This window comes from Mirounga angustirostris, unplaced genomic scaffold, assembly GCF_029215605.1.
Source record: "Mirounga angustirostris isolate CCGP_5_RB_7025 unplaced genomic scaffold, mMirAng1.0.hap1 SCAF_5, whole genome shotgun sequence".
Classification (NCBI taxonomy): domain Eukaryota; kingdom Metazoa; phylum Chordata; class Mammalia; order Carnivora; family Phocidae; genus Mirounga; species Mirounga angustirostris.
The window spans coordinates 107,635,888-107,657,119 of NW_026991713.1; positions in this window are offsets into that span (position 1 = coordinate 107,635,888).

Below are 21,232 nucleotides of genomic sequence, written 5' to 3' on the forward strand. Positions count from 1 at the left end.
CTGCCAAGCCTGATGCCTTTCTCCAACATGTATGACAAGACTCGATAATCACGTGTGATTTTGTGCTCAGGCCCAACTCCCACAGGAAAGTCTGTTGTGGATCTAAGAGTAGGAGTTTGGTAACATCTTGCCCTTGGAGGTTTGTGTAAAGGGAAAAATCATGTAAAGTCTTCTTTAGCTTTGACTTCTGTGATTCTATGGAAACAAGGCAGCAGTGCTGAGAATCCAGTGAAAGACAGAACAGCTAAGATAGTGAAGCTTTGAGGTGGGGGAGGGAGGGAGAGCAGGAGGAGGTATAATAGGATTTATTTGGGACTGTCTTTACTTTTGTCTCTGAGATATGAAGTAGGAACTTTTTTCAATGGGCTGTTGATTTGGATCTGAGAGGGAGAGTTAGTGGTTGTGTTTAGAGAACAGCTTTGGATAAGACCGTGAAAGGGTATCTGGATGTCTCATTGTCTGGGCATTTTCAACCTTGTCTTGTTAATAACACTTTGGCACTTCTCTGCCCTGTTCAGAACAATGGAACAGTAACACAACATTTCATTTGAATTGTGCTCTCTGTTTATTGTAATAGTGTGATGGGAAAACCTCAAAGGCTCAGAAATTCAGCTCTGGGATTGTCTGCATGCTTGAGACTGGGGTAGAGATGCCCACTGCTTACCTCATCTCCATCTGCGACCCTGACTGCAGAGTTGAGACACACATTGAATTGGTGGCAGATGGCCAGACTGCTCTCAGAGTTCAGAGTGAGTATGTAGATATTTACATATACACAGACATGCCCAGAGCAGCTGTTTGTCCTTGTGTCTCCCTGGCAAAATGGGGATCCAGGGCCCCCTAGGTCAACAGCCCTGGGCCATGGTCACTCTTCCCCTGCAGTTCCTTGTGATAGCAGCTTTCAAGGTAGAAGTCCCACAATGACCTGACTTGAAGAGCCCGGGAAGCCATCCTTCACTCTGTGATCACACTAAGTGGTGCAGCTGGGGAGACAGATTGAAGATAAGGAGGGCTAGAGAGAAAATATAGTTATTGATCTGGGTGAATTTGAGACTCCGAGGAATGTGACCAGATGCTCCATCCAACACCCTGCTTTGAACTTCCGAAGACCAACTGAAATTAGCCCAGTCTCCCTTCTAGTCATCTGCTTTCTTCCATACCAGTGTAGTTTGATGCTAAATTATCTGATTAAAAAATAATATGTGACAGGAAGCTATGGAGAAAAGGGACCTTTATCTGGATTGAATATAAATGAGACAAATTGACAAGGATTTTACTTATGAATTTAATATCATCTACATGGAACCTGTTCTAGGAAAGACTTTTAAGATGTTTAACAAGTACTGCCTCATCAGAAAGCATCCCGGCACCTGGGTGGCTGCCACCCTCCATGCTGAACATGCCTGCTTAACAGCCAGAGTCCCTGCTAGGAGTCCAGCTCGTGAAAGTGATGGCATTGATACAGGTCTGCACGTAAATAGTGGCGTGCTGAAATCTGCGCACCAAATTGCACACCGAATACCTGTGGAAATGGCAGGACCCTTCTGACCAGCCAGTACGGATGTAATCAACACCTTTGTCTTTTTCTAACTAACCCAGCACAGCTTCTTCCCTGCTCAGAAGGAAGTAGTTGGCACCCAGAAGAATAGTCCTGTCCTGTCTGGTGGATGCTTCTCTTCTTCTGGTGGGGGTTGGGGTTGGTGGCCTCCCCAGCGTGGATCCCTGATTATGCCTCAGTGATTGGGCTCCAGGATCACTGCCCCTTTCGTTCCTACATTCCCAGGCATTTGTTCCAGAACGCTGCACTGTGCTAGCCTCTTGGGTTGCAAAGGCCTTGAGCATTAGGCCCCGGCCTTGCCAGGACTAGTCATCTCCCACGACCCTTAGGCACTTGACTGAGCTTCCGTCACCACCACAGACCCCCTTCCCTCTTGTAAACTTCCTGTTGGCACCCTTAGCTTCTGTTCTGGCCTCAGACAACAGCCAGAGGCCCCTAGCCCGTGTCAGCCAGCTTCTCTGATTTCCAGAATTGGGAAACGAGGGCCTAGGATCTCCCCAGAAAGTGGCACAGTCCCTCTGCAGAACTCTTCATCAAAGAGTTCCTGGAGATGCCTTCTTCCAGCCACACATGTCTCTTGAGGATTTTCCTCCTGCCATTGGTACCTGCTGGCTCTATGACTGTTTCAGAGAAGCAGACAAAGTTGTTTCTCCCCAAAGAGTGAAAATCAGCCCCAAATTTACCTGTGGGCTATACCTAGAGAAAGGGAAGCAGCTGAGCATTGGTTTAAGCACTCTGCCCTTCTCAATGCCCTGCAGTGAGCGTAAAGAATCAAGCGGAACTCTCCTGACCGAGGAATGGCGTTTGCATTTGGAGTGCAGTGGGTAGAAGCATGTCTACTGTCCCTAAATGCCACCCGTGGCAGACTGCTTGCCATTGTCTAAGCAGGTCTCAGATGTTCCCACCCCTTCCTTGTCCCTCTACCATCTGTCACAGTCCTGCCCGATTCCGGGGCCCGCGTAAATCACAGCCCTCCTGAAGCCTTTCATCCGCCCACGAGCTGATCATGGTACCTGCGCTGCCCCTCTTCTGGCTTTCTGCTCACTCTACACCATAAATGCTATTTCTGTTCTTGTCCGGACACTCTCAAATGGAACTTCCTTGAGGAAGGAGCATTGTTCGGCTCATCCAAGTGCCGGTGGCCCCCGGCCCAGCGTGAATCGTGCTCCTGTGTCACGCACCTTGCACTGTGCCCATGTCGCCTCAGTGAGCGGAGGGCTGTCCGGGCAGCGGCCGTGGGTCAGCGAAACGGCTGGCAGGCAGCGTGCATAGTTGCTCCAGAGGAGTCCAAGGCAACCCGAGACTCCTGAAATGGTGTCGTGCTCCGTGAGCCAGAGGGCCATTGTCCAGGGACGTGGGAGGCGGTCCCGCCCCTGGCGTCACGCTCTGTGGGAGCGCGGGCAAGTCATTTCCTGTTACTAATAGCAGCACTCTGAACAGCTACCATGCTAGGGCCTTTACTTCTGTAATCTGGCTTCATCCGCACAAGAAAGCTAGTCAGTAAGAAGTATTATTGTTATCTGATTTTCAGCTAAAAGAGAAGCTCAGAATTTGTAGCTGGTCGCTGTGGGGCTAGGATTCAAATGTACGGGTGGCTGTTCGTTTCTAGTACGTGGACTGTCTCTCACTGGTCTGTTTGGGGCCCCGCTGTCAAACAACCCTAAGGCTCCCACCCGCCCCCGCCCAGTTCCAGGAGCCCGGGATGTCCTCCGTGCTGTGGCCAGACGGGAGCGGGAAAAGGAAGTGGGCTCAGCTGTGAGGATGGCGACGGCTCCAGGAGAGAGCTCTGAAAGGGCCCTTGCCTCGTCCTGCTGCTGGGGGGGGTCTGTCCGCCTTGACTGCCGGAGTGGGTAGGGTCCACCCCCTCCAGGTATCTCCCTGTAGCCTATACCAGTTCTCGATGGAACCCCTTAACGCACAATTTTATGAAGATCCAGAAAGTGGGAGCTAATGAGAAATACTGAACCTAAGCTGGGAAATGAGAGCTACGGTTTGCTGCTTAGCTGCCTTCAGCATTACCACATGCAGTAAACATCTGTGTGATTGGTGTATCAGCTTCCTGACGCCATGGTAACAGATTAACCACAAATTTAGTGACAACACAAATTTACTCTCTTATAGTTTTAGAGGTCAGAAATCGAAGATCAAATTGTGAGCAGGGCTGGTTCCTTCTGGAGGCTCCAGGGGAGGATCTGTCCCTTGTCACTTGCAGCGTCTAGAGGCTGCTGGCATTCCTTGGCCTGGGCTGGGGGCTGCAACACTCCAACGTCTGCTACCGTCGTCACGGGGGCCTTCTCTCTCTTTTGATCTTCTTGCCTTTCTCTTAGAAGGACCCTTGTGACCACATTTAGGGCCCAAGATAATCCAGGATAATCCTCCCATCTCAAGATCCTTGATTTTTAACACCTTCAAAGTCTCATCAGCCATGAAAAGTAATATTCACAGATTCTGGGCTATCTTTGGGGGCCAATTTTTCACACCACCACAGTTGGTTTCTGGTATTTATTTCTTTTCTTTTCTTTTTTTTTCTGGTATTTATTTCTAAACTCCTCCTCACTAAGGAATCACAAAATGCCCCCCGTGGGATGGCTCAGGGCAGTATCTGTTCTCCCAGGAGCAGCGTCTCTTTTAGGTTTTGTGTCTCATCTTAATTCTTGCTCCCTAGCCTCTCGTGGGGGCTCCCAGTCCCCCTTCCCCTAGCCCAACTCCTCCGATGAAGTTCTCCTTTGAGGTGTTGCTTTCTGGGATCACACACATAATCAGAGTGCATTTAACCACAGTGACATTTATCACAGGATTGTTAATGAGGCTTGGCTTCGCTCTAATAAACTCCACAAAATTCCGGCGGCCTACTTAATGTAATACCCCACAATGGCTGCTGGATGCGGCATCTCGCTTCTCCCTTGATTTTGAGGGCTCTGGGCCTGTTGTCCCTGAGATCTCTTCAGGGCTGCAATTGACAGAGGCAAATAACAAGCCACTGCCTAGCACACTGTGAAGCCATCCCTCTTCGCCATTCAAGAGAGGTCATACTTAGTCATAAGGATTTCCTGAGCTAATTGAGGACTGAGAATGTACTAGAGAACAGTGGCTGGAGGAGAAAGGATTTCAGTGATGAGTAGGTTTGGTGGAAAATGGAAGCTATTTGTTCTTGAGAATTCTCATGGCCTGTCTAGACCAGAGATACCAATGTGCCCTCTGTACATCCACCTAAAAATGCAATCAGGCCAATAGGATCCTGGACTATGTGCAGGATTTTATTTCTCCAGGCCCTTAGGACCTTTATACACTCCGGAGTTTTTCAGTTAGCTATTAGTTGGTGACTAAGTGATAAGCATACCCATGCTTTAGTAGGTGGAGAATTTTATACGCTGAAATTTCTTGGGAAGAGCATTAGAGCGAGAACAAATATCCTTCAAGTTGCTTCCATTGCTTGCAAGGGAAGCCTGGAAGGTATGGGGTTTGTAGTTTGGTGTGGTCAAGGAAGTGGTAGTTGCATCTGGGTGGAAGGTGGGCAGCATGTGATGGGACATGGGAGGTGGGACAGAACAGCAAGACAGAAGATTTGTATTTACCCAACTTTTTATTTAAAAAATTTTAAATCTACAAAATAGTTAGAAGGTAATATAATTACCTTGGATTAACCCAATCATTAACATTTAGCCATATGTGCTTTCACTCTCACACACACATACACATGTATGTATATGCATATGTGTGTATATATGTATATATGTGTATATACATACAAGTACACATATTTATACTTTTCTTTCTGAACCATTTGAAAGTAAGTTGAAGATGTCATGGTACCTCAACCCCAAATACATCTCCTAAGACTATAGACATCACTTATATAACCAGACTATTTTCATACCTAACTAAACTAACAATTCTATAATAACATAATATGAGCTAAATAGAGCTCATGTTCATATTTCTTCAACTATCCAGAGATTTCTTTTGTAGCTTTTGTTTCTCAGTGCATAAGAGGAAAAGATTTTTAATGGATATATATATTTTTTTGAGAGTAGAAAAATTGGAGGAAAGGGAGAGATGCATGAAGAGGGTAGTTGGGAATGTTTCTGGTGTAAATTATTCTGTGAGACTCACACCCTGCCATTATCATGATATCTGTTGTAAAATATTTTTGTGGATTCTGGTATCAGACTGTTTCTTTGAATGCAAGTCCACATGAAGACTAAATCTTGGGTGACCCCAGGATTTTTTTTTTTTTTTTGTGGTGAGATTATGTAAGCTGGGATAAAAATAGCTATTCTTTTTTTTTTTAAAATTTAAAATAAATTAACTAACATATAGTGTATTTTTAGTTTCAGAGGTAGAGTTCAGTGATTCATCAGTTGCATATAACACCCAGTGCTCATCACTTCTAGTGGCCTTCTTAACGCCCATCACCCAGTTACTCTATCTCCCCCCTCACCTCCCCTCCAGCAACCCTCAGTTTCTTTCCTAGAGTTAAGAGTCTTTTATGGTTTGTCTCCCTCTCTGATTTTATCTTATTTTATTTTTTCTTCCCTTCCCCTATGTTCATCTGTTTTGTTACCACATATGAGTGAAATCGTATATTTGTCTTTCTCTGACTGACTTACTTTGCTTAGCATAATACCCTCTAGTTCCATCCACATTGTTGCAAATGGCAAGATTCATTCTTTTTGATGGCTAAGGAATAGTCCACTGTGTATATACACCACATGTTCTTTATCCATTCATCTGTCGACGCACATCTGAGCTTTTTCTATATTTTGGCTATTGTGGACATTGCTGCTATAAACACTGGGTTGCATGTGCCCCTTCAAATCAGATTCTTTGTATCCTTTGGATAAATACCTAGTAGTGCAATTGCTGTGTCATAGGGTAACTCTATTTTTAACTTTTTGAGGAACCTCCATACTGTTTTCCACAGCGGCTGCACCAGTTTGCATTCCCACCAGCAGTGTAAGAGGGTTCCCCTTTCTCCGCATCCTTGCCAACACCTGTGCATCAACAGATAAATGGATAAAGAAGATGTGGTGTATATACACAATGGACTCTTCCTCAGCCATCAAAAAGAATGAATGAATCTTGCCATTTGCAATGATGTGGATGGAACTAGAGGGTATTATGCTAAGCAAAGTAAGTCAGTCAGAGAAAGACAAATACACGATTTCACTCATATGTGGAAACAAAACAGATGAACATAGGGGAAGGGAAGAAAAAGCCAGTTTCCTGAGTTGTTAATTTTAGCCATGGAATAGCTATTCTTAATGTTTAATCCGGTGATTCTCAGACTTTAGGGTTCTTAAAAATACTTAGAATGTTTGTTAAAAGCACAGATCCTTGGCCTCTTCCACCAGACATTCTGCTTTTGTAGGCCTAAGTAGGGCCCCAAAACTGTAAGGTTTTGTTGTTGTTGTTGTTTGTTTGTTTGTTTTCCTAAAGCTGTAATTTTAAAGAACATTCTGATCACCACATCAAAAACTAATGATGTATCGTATGGTGACTAACATAATAAAAAAAAAAAATAAAGAACATTCTGGGGAAGTCTGATACTTGAAGACAGAATGACTTAATCAGTTAGGCCTATTAGAGGTATACTTTAAAAAATTTTCTTTCACGGGGCGCCTGGGTGGCTCAGTTGGTTAAGCGACTGCCTTCGGCTCAGGTTATGATCCTGGAGTCCCTGGATCGGGTCCCGCATCGGGCTCCCTGCTCAGCAGGGAACCTGCTTCTCCCTCTGACCCTCCCCCCTCTCATGTGCTCTCTCTCTCGTTCTGTCTCAAATAAATAAATAAAATCTTTAAAAAAAAATTTTCTTTCACAGTTGAGAATATACATTTTTTAATTCCCCAAGTGAGTGATTCATTAATGATGGGCTTTTAAGCAAAAAAATTGCTCACACACATACACGCACACACACACACAGGCACTTACTCACTTGTGCATAAATAAGGTTTTGAAGTGATTATGGGCTTTCTTACCTGTCACCATACCATGTGAATAACTACTCCACTTACATATCATTTTGGAAAGACCACTGTAAGATGAAAATCAAGCATACTAAAAAATAGCAAGAGATACAGCATTCTTTAATTTCAATTAATGAAAAGAAACCAAGGCAAGGAAGGACATCTTTCTCAGACTATCCTCCTCTTATCACCAGAAAAAAAGCCTGGATCAGACGACCAAGCAGAAGGGTAAGTTTTCAAAAATATATGTATTAGTTCTAGAAAAATAAAGCCAGGGCAAGAATCTTCAATGGATTACTTCACTGGCTCCCATTTACTCCTGGAAAAGTTTCTTCTGAACCTGGAGAGGATCCAAAGTCTATCTAAAAATGATCTATCTCAAGATGAAAAAAACCCACCTCTGTTGTGCAGCGAATGCATTTGTGTCACTGTAGGGGGTGGGTTCCTGGGTGGACCACACTTAGGGTGATCCTGTTCAAACATTTTGGATCATGTCATTTAGCAGAACAGAAATAAAACCTTCTGGCACTTTTCCAGGGGGTGAAATATGGTGCGAGAACAGTATTATGGCATCCCAGAGAGTTTACCAACAGATTTGGCTCCTCAGGGACGTGGTTTCCAGTGGTGGGGCCTTCAGAACTGGTAGGAGTCCAGGGCAGAAATCACGGGACCAGGTATCATGCCGGGAGAAACATTTTTCAGAACTGAGCAGTTTTTTCAAAGAGATTAGAAAGCTTAAGGGGCCTACAGAGACTATTTAAAAGAGATGTGAATATACTTAGACTGGATTAGGATTTACAGATGAGGAATGAAGTGAATTATCTCTGTATCTTGATATATTTTTTTAAATGATTTGTTAAAATATTTTCTACGCACAATTACTCAGAGTAGTGATGATGTTGAGGAGGAACCAGCCAGCTAGTTGAATGATTATAATAAGCACTCTGAAATTTTGTCTGTGTGAAAATATAATTGTATTAATTAAGATTCACATGGATTTACTAGTATCTACTGGTCTATGAATACCTATGCTCCAGTAACTTGGGTAATTTTACAAGCCTATAGAATGGTATTTGATGCATTTCAAGAATTTCGCATTTCATGCATATAATAAATATATTCATAAAAACTAATAACAATAAAAGAGTCCCTTTGCTGTCGGTTAATATGTTTGAAATGTGACAATGAAACAATTTTTCTCCAGTCTTTCCTTTTTCTGCTTTGCCCTGTCCCCCATTCAGGCTATTGGACTATTCTGTGGCCATTGGCTCTTGAAGGGGAAATAAAAGTAGAAAACAGAGGGCGCCTGGGTGGCTCAGTTAAGTATCTGTCTTCTGCTTAGGTCATGATCCCAGGGTCCTGGGATCCCAGGGTCCCTTTGGTTAGCAGGGAATCTTCTTCTCCCTCTCTCTCTGCCCCTCCCCCATGTTCACTTGTGCTCTCTCTCCCTTGTGCGTGCATGTGCAAAAATAAATAAAATCTTTTAGAAAAAAGTAGGAAGTAGAGAAAAAGAAGGCTCTTTCTGGATTGTTTTTCTTTTAATGGGCAAAGCAAGGAAGTGACCTAGACAAGATTGTACGAAAACCTCATGAGTAGGAGCAAGGTCCCTGCCTCAACCTCCCTGTCCTTCAGCCTCCTGCACCAGGACAGATGTCCAGGCCCAGAGCAGGGATGGATGGATGAAGGGCTGGAGGGCCCACGAGGAGCAGGAGAGAGAAGGCAGACAGTAGCAAAAGCAGCGCACTCACGGCCCAGCGTCCTCTGGGACAAGCCCCAGCCGGCTGCCCTCCCACAGCTGTTTGGCTGATGGTGGGCTAACCTGTGTCCTCACCAGTGCCTTCCACGCTGATTAACCCCAGGTGGAGTGCTTCCCTAAGATGTCCCTGGACATGTTGAAGAGAAAGATGTGGGACTCTGGACACGTAGCTGGGCAATGAAAGGGAAAAGGGCACTCCTTACACCTGTACTTGGCTGGGGGGGGGGTGGTCCCTGAGCCAAGACAGTGTAAAACACACCCCCTCACAGAGGCACATTGATGGCACCTTAATTTTCCTTGCCATGGGGCCATCTGTGTGCCAATATGTTGGTATTGGAGGTGAGAGTAGATAATCTCTTGTAGTTCATTAATAGGGGATCTCAACCCCTCTGCTAGGCTTAGCTTTTCTGTAGCACGGTTGTAATCAGGTCACTTCCAATGTCAAATTATTTAGGGGCCTCTAGGATGTCTCCCAAGTGCAGAGTGCAGTGCCTTTTACTGTCCAACCCACTGTATCACTTCTGCTCTTTTGGCCACTCCTCACTGTCCACACACCCTCCACTGAAGGTATGTTAGAGTAGCCACTGCTCCCCAACAGTCCATGTGTCTCCACCCTACATGCCTTTGCTCGTGGTGTTCCTCTGCCAGGAGCACTGGTTCTTTCTTCCTCTCACTTACCCTACTTAGCCTGCACCAACCTCCCCCCCAGCACCCTTAGCCATGCCATGCGCACCTCTGTAGGTTAGGAAAATCTTAGCCCTCACTCAAGCCCAGGAAAACATCACTTTTTAAATCAACTTTGCTCTGCCTCCACCCACCAACACCACCTCCATGGAGAATCATGGCAGTGGGCGTTACAGTACTTGGGTCTCAACACATCTTTCTAATAGAGTTGTGCTCTGTGAGGTCAAACACTGTGTCCTTCTCATTCTGGTGTTACACCCAGCACAGAGGTTTGTACATGGTTGTCCCCCTTGCTGTTTGCTGAGTTTAATTGAAATAATAGGGCAATAATTCTTTGATGACTACTGACTTATATGGATATATGTCCCATACGAGGTACTTATTGTCATCTTTCACATGGTTCAAGAGTAATCTAATTAACAAGATTCCAGGAGGTATCCTGTAGGGAAGGTACTTCCCTAACACTCTTGCAGTGATGCTTGAAAATCCATCACAGTTTGTGTTTTTGTGCCAAATACTTCACTAGCTATTTATAGAGCATCTTCTATGTGCTAGATGATGCCCACGATTACCCTTGGTTCTACTTTCACTGTGCCAAAGAAGGGAATGTAGGAAGCTCAGCTACTTTGAGCACTTCTTTTTGTTATCCCTATCCAGTTCCCAATGCCCAAAATATTCCAAGGTGAGAGGAAGTTTGGGATGCTCTCCAGGGAAAGAGAGGAGATACCATGGTGCAGAAATCTGTGACTGTTGGCAAAGCTGAGCCCAAAGTGAGCTAGTGCCTTTGTACTTCTGAAAGGAAGGTCATCTGAGGGTGGAAAGGAGATTTATGTTGGATAGAATAAGAAGTGGGCAGCAAGAGTAAGAAGTAAGCTTTTACATCCTGTGCTTGGCATGAGGCCCCTAGAAGTGACAGACGTTCCAGGTCTTTTGCTTAAGACCTGATTGAGTCATTTTTGGCCAGAGAGAAGCTCTGCAGCAGGGGAAATTTTGGCAAACTTTCATGCTCCTTTGCCACAGATGGAAGTCATATTTCCACACATAGAGGACAGTTAGGATGGGGAACTAGGCCTGAAAAGAGAATCAAAGTCCATGTGTCCACATTCAAACTCATATTCCAACACACAGCTGCACCCTGCTCACCACTGTACAGAGAGTCCCCATGACTAGGACATGGTCCTTATGCTTTATATAACTGATGGTCCATATAACTGATGCAGAGAAAAAGGCTACCATGCAACAGCAATTAATCAATTATTGCAATCAATAAAGTGAAGTGCTGGAATGAATGGCTGTCCCTTCTTCTTTTTTATCACTCAGTTGGCTTAAAGAATATATGGAAATGCAGGTCTGGGCCCAAGGTGGACAGAGCCCACAGGATGCCTTGATTCCTTAGGCACCACTAATCTCCTATCTGCCCAACAGACATGCTTGCCCTCTAGGCCAGACTGGAGGGCCACATTGCAGGACACTGTCTGCGGAACATGGCTCTGCCTGGAGCCAACCAAGTGGCTGGAGGCTGTGTGAGCAGGAAGAGGGAAGAGAGCATCCACAGGGAAAGTCTGAACTAGCAGCCACAGGCCTGATGGGTTGGAATCTCTTCATGGACACTTCTTGTACTTGTAGCCACAGAGGAGGAAAATCATTGTGAAAATAGTTTGATAGCATTTCTGACTTTTCCCTGATGGACTCAGACTCCAAGTTCAGTCGTCTGTAGGTCTACAGGTAGATGGGTTCTTGCAACTATAAGCCCAACAGTGTGCCCTTGGCCTGTGTTTTCCTGATCATGTAAAAGCACCAACTGGTTCCTTCAGGATTAATTCTTCCATTTCTTCCATTTATCCCAATCTTCACTCTTCTTTTTTTTTTTTTAAGATTTTTTATTTATTTATTTGAGAAAGAGAGAATGAGGGAGAGCACATGAGAGGGGGGAGGGTTGGAGGGAGAAGCAGACTCCCTGCTGAGCAGGGAGCCCGATATGGGACTCCATCCCGGGACTCCAGGATCATGACCTGAGCCGAAGGCAGTCGCTTAACCAACTGATCCACCCAGGCGTCCCAATCTTCACTCTTCTTTCATCAAATTGCTTTCTCTTCCTTTGTTACTCTGGTCCTTCCTAACATTATTTTTGTTCCCACTTCTTTCTAAAATGATGGAAATATTTTTTCGAACTTGATACTTACACTCGAGAATGGAGAACAAAGGGAAAGAGATGGTTTTTATCTATGCATACAGATCCTCAAGGCAAGGTTGAGAAAATCATTGGAGCAAAGCCAAATAAACATTTTTCTTTGTTCTAAACGCTAGGGCTATGCTGAGGGGTGAGGCTCTGAGGTGATGGAGTGGGGACCTGTCCCAGTTCATGGAACAGGTGCCATATTTGTACGTCCAAAAGCAGGGAAGTTTACCCCTTCTGACATTTTCTCAGTTTTATCAGTACCAGAGGCTTGCACTGTTCCCAGGGCAGGAGCAGCTGCTCTTGGATTTTGTGCCAGAGCCTGGAAATTCCTTCCTTGTTGGGGAACTCACAGTGACACTCACATCCTTGTTACCTCCTCCTTCCCTGCTGATTGGCCCCTTGGTAGGCCAGGCCTCCATGAATGCATTCAGGGAGGCAGTCCCTCCGTAGGAGAGGGAGCACAGATTGCTCTGACTGACTCATGTCTACCACAGAGGCCACCAGAGCGTAAGAGTTAGGTTAATCCCAGGAACTCAGAAGCAGATATGAATGCCCTTCGTGGTGGTTCTCTTCCTGTTAGTTCTAGGATGTTGGTGGAAGTGTGGAGAATGAAGAGATGATATGTCAACTGACTCATCTTGTCCTTCCTGACAATGACACTGAGGGACAAAGGATGCTGACCACCTTGGGAGAAGCCACCATGCTTATCAACTTCATGCACTCCCCACAGCAATTAGGACAGGTCTTTACTTACAGTAGATATTTCATGTGTATTTAGAAAACAATAGATATCAGCACCATATTTAATTCATGTGTTCAATCATTCATCGATTCCATAAGCATGTGCAGAGGGCCTACCATGAACAAGGTCATCATGCTTTGGGTGGGATTGAGCACATTCACCTGGGGATTGGAAACACTATCACATAGGATAGGGACATAATCCAGGACCAGATGGATCAAGGAGAATATCTCACCTGTGGAGACTGACTGCTGAGAGACAGCCTGATGGCTGAAGAGTAATAGCCCGGTGGATGGTGAGCTCAGCTATGATGGCACACGGATCAGTTACCATTTCTTGACTACTTACTATGTATCATTCAATTCTTTTTTTTAAGATTTATTTATTTATTTGAGAGAGAGGGAGAGAAAGAGAGAATGTGCATGTGAGCAGGGGGAGTGGCAGAGGGAGAGGGAGAAAGAATCTCAAGCAGACTCACCACTGAATGCAGAGCCCGACATGGGACTCGATCTCATGACCCTGAGATCATGACCTGAGCTGAAATCAAGAGTTGGTCACTTAACTGACTGAGTCACTCAGGCACCCCCATTCAATTCTTAATTACAAGCTTATGAAGTAAGCATTATACTTTTCCTTTTGTTTATTTATTTATTTAAGATTTATTTATTTATTTTAGAAAGGGGGTGGGTAGGGGCAGAGGGAGAGAGAAGATCCTGAAGCAGACTCCTAGCTGAGCATGGAGCCTGACCTGGGGCTCCATCCCAGGATGCTGAGATCATGACCTGAGCTGAAATCAAGAGCCAGCAGCCTAACCAACTGAACCACCCAGGTGACCCTATTTATTTATTTTTTGATAGAGAGAGTGTGTGCATATGCATGAGCGAGGGGAGGGGCAGAGGGTGAGGGGGAGAGGGAATCCCAAGCAGGCTCCATGTTCAGAGTGGAGCTAACACAGGGCTCGATCTCACGACCCTGAGATCACGACCTGAGCCAAAATCAAGAGACGCTTAACTGACTGAGCCACCCAGGTGCCCCTATACTTTTCACTTTGAAGATAAAACTACTGAAGTTTAGAAAGATTAATTTTCCCAAGGCCACATTCATTACTTTAAGTGTTGGAACTAGGATTTGAACCCAGGTCTCCTGATTTCAAGGCTTTCAACTACAATCTATACAACACCCCCAAGTGTGGTTAGGTAGGTATCTGTGAAGGGGCTCTCATATGGTGAGCTACAAATGGTCATAGGAGTCAAGGTGGCAGGCAGGAAAGGCATTAAAAGTCTCTTCCATTCATGGCAGGGCCCAACTATACCCAAAGAAGAAGGTAATTTGCAAGAATATGGCAGAGTATCAGGACATGGGTTTGAAGACAGAGCTCTAGTTCCAATGTGAATAAGGAGTAACAGGCAGGGGAACTAAGTAGACACTCAGTTGTGGAAACTCATTTGAATGGCCTGATCATACAGGTGGATGGAAAAATATAGCCTGGTATACACAGGTGAGGATGATTCAAAGTATTTAATTATTCACATACCTGGGGTCCAATGAATCAGAACAGATACTAGATTTAGCCTTGAAGCAAGGTCCTGGTAAGCCTTGCTAACCAGGTGAGTCAGGTGCTAATCCTTTAGTTGGGGTATAATGGGGTTATGGAGTAAGATCTGGGGTAAGGGGCACGAGGATCAGTCCTGCTCTTAGGACTGCCCCAGGCTCACTCCCACCCCAGTGGCACAGAGGCCCTACCATTTTGCTATATCCCAGCAGCCATACCTCTGTCTTTCATAATCTGACTCTATAGAAGAAAGCTCACTTCAAATTTTGCCTGGCCTCAGGACACCAAGGCAGCTAGTGCCTTTCATGCCCTGGCAAGAGTGAGGGGGATCATGGGCAGGAATTACTTCCAAGAAGAAGGCAAGCATACGGCTGCCCCAAAGAACCAGGGAAGGAGGACCAGATGAAAGCATTACTACCCATCTTAATCACCTTAAATTCTTGTCTCCAGCATGTATCACAGTTTCACATTCACACTGGAAATCAAGTGGCCCTAGTCCTTGACTTCTAGGAACTTCAATTTGAAATGAGTACCTACTTGGATATGCATTTACATAGTACTTGTGATATTAGGAAATAACATCTAGCTGCCCTTACAGAGACTGATGTAAAGTGGATTAGACCAGACAGAAGTATTTCTCTCTCCTGTGTAAGAGTCCAGGGTAGATATGTGTTGGGGGCCCAGGATCCTCTTGTCTAGTTGTTCACCACTCCTAAGGGATTGGTCACATCTGCACTGTCCTAGATGGTTTACCACCCAGTTGGCATATCAGCTATCAGGAGCGAGGGTAAGAGGGAGAGGGGCATGCTTCTCCCTTTTGGAGCATGATCCATAGGTGAGCATGTCATTTCTGCTGTATCCCATTAAGCAGAACTTGGTCACATGGCCATCCTAGCTGCATGGAGCTTGGGATATGCATTCTTTATTCGGCTAAAAGCTGGGTATTCTATTAAAAAGGAGATATTTGGGAACAATTAGCAGTCTCTGTCAACATACCCATTTTGGCCACTTGAATATCCATATGCATTCTTCTTCCCTCGTAGACCACACCCAGCCCTTGCCCAGAAGAGACCATCTTAACCTCCCATTGAGTCTCTGCACCGAGCTCAGAGTCTAGGATCTCTGGGGGATGTGTTGTCATCTCTGTCACACCTAGATGAGGTTCCTCTCCATAGTAAAAACAAGTCATCTGTTTCTTCCTTAGACTCATCATGCAGCGATAGTGCAGGATTAGATTAATGACAGTAAAAACTCCCATTCACAAGAGGGAAGAAGAGGAAACATGCATAGTCATTGGTCCCTAACTATGATCAAATCCTGTCAGGTAGAAATAGCGACAAATCCCCGCCCTGGCTGGGCAGTCATTTCCTTGGTCAGCATCCCCAGAGAGAAAGAGCCCAGGCCCCTGCCAAATTCACAGAGCAGACTGGCAAGCCAGCTTTGAAGTTTTACCTGTGAGTAAGAAACTGTTATTTCAGGTCTTTTTGACAGAAGAGAGACCGACCTCCCCTGTAATACAGTGCTTTTAAAGTTTTTTCAAAGACACCAAGGCCCTGAGAGATTAATTCATGGCATTCTTGTCCATCAGGCATTTTTTATTTCAAGTGAGAGAATCCCACATCAAGTGGGCTCAGGTGTGAGGGGAATGGAATGGCTCATGGACTCACACTATGGGAAGAGCCACACTGGATCGAGGCCTCAGAATGATGGGATTGGAGCTGGACAGTTGCTGGATGTTCTGATTCTTGTCTCTGTGGCTCTTGGTGCATCAGCCACCTATTTCCCTTCTACAGAACTGCTGCTTCCACATGGAGGAAACAGGACCATGGGGGTCTCTCAGATCCTGCTGCAGAGCACAGAGAGCCAACTTCTTTTAGTTCAAAGCAAGAAATCCAAGGGCAGAGCTCTGGTGGTTTGTGCCACATGCAGTGAGCATCTGACCCCCAGCCCCACTGGAAGCACTTGGTGGGGTGGGAGGGAGGAGCATTTCCCAGCAGAAACTGGGGTGGAGGCTGGGCAAACACCATGGAGGTGCCTCCTGCAGACCAAGGTGTGGTCACTGAGACTGAATTCAAGTTTTCTGATTCCTGATACAGCACACTTCCCAAGTTCCATCTTGTCTCCTGTTGTTTGGCTTCATCAATTTTTATTTCCATGACTGCGACATCTGACGTAGTTAATTTTGGTTGGATTCGAGCTGTTGCATTCCAAATTCAGTAAGGATACACAAGTGTCAGGTAATAATCCTTCTCAGTCTTGTGAACCAGTTAACACTGCTAACAGGCAGAACCATTAACATGCTGACTTACTTTCCTAACATAATAATCCTCTGGCAGCCTGAGCTGTGCTGATTGATATTTGACCTAATAAAGCTGATCTGGATAAGCTTCCCTGGTCTCCAAGGACATTATTCTAACTGTGGGATTTAAAAAAAATTTTTTTTTGGTTAAAGTAAGTTTAATATCTTTACAGAAGTATATTTTCTAACCACCTTGCTGGGCCTGACTAATATGAGTATCCTCTGTTCCATATTGTGGAACTACAATCTGAAGCCTGAGGACCCTCTCAGTTGGCTGGAGGGCAAAGGGTTGTTGGCCCTGTCCACTGGTGTGGAAAGATTCAGTGGGTTAATTCAAGCATCAAGGTTGCTAACAAGGAAAGCAAGCAATAAAACTCCGGACAGAAGAAAGGAAGCTAGCAAACAATAAAAATGGCAGGAAGGTTCCCAACCCATCTGTAAGCCATTACAATGTTGTGAACCATTTTCCAGGATATTTTACTGATGCTGTTTTCAGCTTCTGTGCTTGTTAGGAAGAGCACTTGGGAACAAAGACAGTGTAATTGAGTAAATGAAGCTCTTTTAGGCACAATGGTCCCTGGGAGTTTCTTTGAAGGGTCTTGCTGGTTCTGGTAGTAAAATTAGAGATAAGGGCAACCAACTAATGTGTATGTTGCCATTTAAGCAACTTCCATAAAACAGATTTTCTAAAGATGCAGTGTGCTTAAAATTAGAAATGGAGCTTTCAGATCAACGAATGAAATACATTTATTTTTTCGTGTGAAGCTTTCTAGTTCTTGTCCTGTTGATATGCCAAAAGTGCTAAATAGTCTACATTTTAGTTAATGGCAGGCATGGGGAAAATGTCTTTTAATTTTTTTTCTTGTGCAGAAGTAACTTCTATTTTGACTGGTAGATCCCACAATTCCTAGCCCCAAATCAGGGGATTAAATTTGCTAGCTGGGACTATTTCTGTAAAATACTCTCAAGTCCCTTAACTATTACAGAATTCAGCTAGAATAATTAAGAAATATTGGTTCAAAAATTTGGATCTAGAAACTTGTAAATAATTTTGTCTAAAATCTTTAAAAAATTGATGTATTATTCTTTTGAAGTTAAAAAGATTTCCATTTTGAAAAATGTTAAATTCTGAGAAAAGATTATTAAGCAAGTTGTCCTTAAGGAGAACGGGAAGGAACTACTTTATATTCCTGTTCAAAAATTGTATTTCTAATTAAATTTGTTTTAACATATATCTTTTGGGTGGAAAAGTGATGTGTATGGTAATTTTAAAAATAAAAAGAAGATTTGGAAATACCTTTGAAACTTGTAAAGTTTGATGTGAAATGTATGTGTGTTTGAGGGGGGAAGGGCTTCCCAGTGAGGAGACAGAGGGCTCTTGTGGGGTCTGTTGCCCTCTCACCCTGCACCCCAGTTTCTACTATCTTGTTCAGGAAGAATACCTTCATAGGCGGCAGTTGAAAGGCATAAGCTTTGGAATCTGACACCCTAGTCACATTTGGGGACATTCTTCTACGGGAGTGTATGCTCCTGCGTACAGTGGGTGAATCACTGAACCATTGAGGACCACTGGATCTTTACCTGGAAAATGGGGAAACCCCAGCATTGTTGGGGGAAAAAAACAAAGACGTGTGCCAAGTGTTTGGCCATAAGGAGATTTCAGTATGTGTTGTGGCTATTATCAGGACTATTCTATGAGTCAGGATTTCATCTGGATCTAGGACTCTCCTGCCCGCAGGGAGCCGGCCACATGTGTTTATGTGTCAGTTCTCCTCTGGGAAGGTCTGCTTCTCTCCCACCAAGGTCCAGCTCAGCAGCCGCTTCCCACTGCATGTGGAGATTTTGAAGGAATGGCATCGAGTTTGTTTTTCATCTTAGCTATTTCCATCCAACTCGGTTTGATTGGGAACAGGCTTTTCTCTTGCCACCTGTCAGGGAAATGGCTTTGCCAGAGAAGAGGGTCTGCTCCCTGCTTACTCACGCTCTAGTCCGTCAGCTGTTTCCCATTTTTCTCACCTGTAGGGCTTTAGGCCAGACTTACTGAGGATTGGTGTGACCAAGGTGAGAAAAGAATAAAAGCATCTGGTCTCAGGGGCAGTCTGTTGTCTTGGCATCAGAGTTATGTCTCTCCCTTGTGCTGTGTGTCCAGTTTCCAGCTATCCTTGCCTTTGCTCACCCTTGTAGGGACGTGGGCTGTCAACACTTTATCTGCCATGTTTCTCCATGACCGACCCTGCTCAGCAATCCCTGACAATCTTTGTTTGGATTCTGGATTTCTTGTCTTGACTTGAATTTCCTAACTGCCATCTTGAACATTGTTTGCTTGTTCAGTCTTAGACACATTGCTGCCTGATCTTTTTTCCCTTTCTCATTCTCTTCTTCTAGCCTTTCCCCATTCAGAAAGAGCAAGTTAGAGTGAACCAGTTGAAGGCAATGAGTATTGTGTGGGAAGAGCATGAATGCTGCAATCATGCAGACCTGGGTTTGAATCCTAGTTCAGCCACTTCCTTGCCTTGGGGCACTAGATAAGTTACTTATCCCCATCTGAGCCCTAGTTCTTTCATAGGTAAAGTTACAAAAACCTTAGCTCTGTCATAGTGCTCATAGATGCATTTTACATGTAGTGAGCAACACATGACCATGCCTTTCCATCAGGGGACTGGATCAGTAGTTGGTAAAATGTCATTACAGGCATGAATCTATGAACCAACAGTGAAAAGATAACTGTGATGTTGTTCACATTAAATCAAGATTTGTATAATAGCCATTTATTGTTTGGATGGAAAATGCTACCATTTCCTAAATGTCCCATTTAGGGAAAGGATCAGTCTCTGTTTCTACAAAGCCAGCCTCAGATGATGACCTATGAATTTGGACTGAGCAGCATGGGGACTGTAAGTGTGGTGATGAATGTGTGTAGGTAGGCCTACATCCATCAACCAAAGAGCACAGTGGAAGCAGACACTGATGCCAAGCTTCAGGAAGGGTACTGGATGTGCTTGGCCTTTCCTTTTCTTTTTAGTTCTTTCTTTAAAATTTTATCTTGTTTCCTGTAACTTCCTTATAGGTTGTAGTGGGTCAGTGAATCTCAGTTGAATATTTTGGTCCATAAGATTACTTCTATAAGATAAGTTGAATTGTGCATTACTTTAGAAGACACTCAGAAAGAAAATCAAGATTTCCAGCTTCTAAACCTGAGTTCTCTGTCACCTCATAGCAGTTCCCCAAATTATGACACAGCTTCATTAGAGTTATAGGGCTCCAGGGTCATGCCAAACTAATCCAACTAGATTATTAACAGCTGACCTCATGTCCCTTCCTTTTACAGTGTATGTATTGTTTGGGACTCTGTTCTTTTTTTTCTTTTTTTGCCTCTATTCCTAGAAAGGGGATTTAGATTATATACTACAGCTGATTAGAAAGAACCCCATTCAGTCAAGCATTTAATATTGAGTTATTACTCAAGCCTGACTCTTAGAAATAGACATTGATCCTGCCCCTGAATGTGGCCCTGGAAGAAACAGTGGCATTTTCTGCTCAGAGAAGAGCAGGCAACGTTTTCCAATCCTCTGTGCTGCAGTGGCAAAGAGGTGGATCCTCATTAAGCTTCAGGCTACACTCCTAGAGAGCTTACCACCCAGGCCTAAGAAATGAAAGGTGACGTCTCAAAACATACTTCTCATGATAATCTCTTTCAAAATTAACACAGATAAAGGTCTCCAAAAGCTATCAAGGCAACTTATGACAGAGATGAATGTAGGCAATACCCTGTTAAGTATATCCATTAATCACTATTTTTAAAATTTTCTACAAGCAAAATTTTTTCTTTAATTTTTTGTTATAGTTTGCCTTTGAACAAAGCCATTTGGTTAACTATTCAAGTAAAGGTAGATGCCATTAATCCAATCTCTCCCATGGATTAAACCTAAAGTGCTAAAGGGATTCAGCACAGCTTGGAATACAGACCAGAAGACCTACTATCTCTTCACTGATTGTATGATCCTTGGTATCTCACCAGAATCATTAAAAGGTATTAATAGGCAACCACCTGCATATTGTTCTTTGTAGGACATGGCCACATAGGAAGCAGACAAGTGTTTGCTTTCCGGGAATGTGTGTTTTTTACCACTACTGAAAATCTAGCAGAAGGTGAGGCTTACACTCCACTGGAAAGGTAGACTAGAGTAAGATTAGTATTGCCAGATCATGATATGTGAGAATATTCTGTTTCTAATGTCCCCTATTTGTGTTTCTGTCAAGCTATGTAGTTGAGTCATATTTTGGCTTAGAGTACCAGAGAGCAAAAAATGTATTGATGTGTGTGTGTGTGTCTTTCTATCTGTGTGCATGCAGGTGTGTGGGGACCCACGTGAGCATGTGCATATACACTGGCCATGATGTACTTACTATATCTCAGCTTTGGAAAAGTAATTGCTATTTTCCAAACTAAGTTCTAGAGACCTTAGACAACACATTGTATGACCAGGAATCTGCAA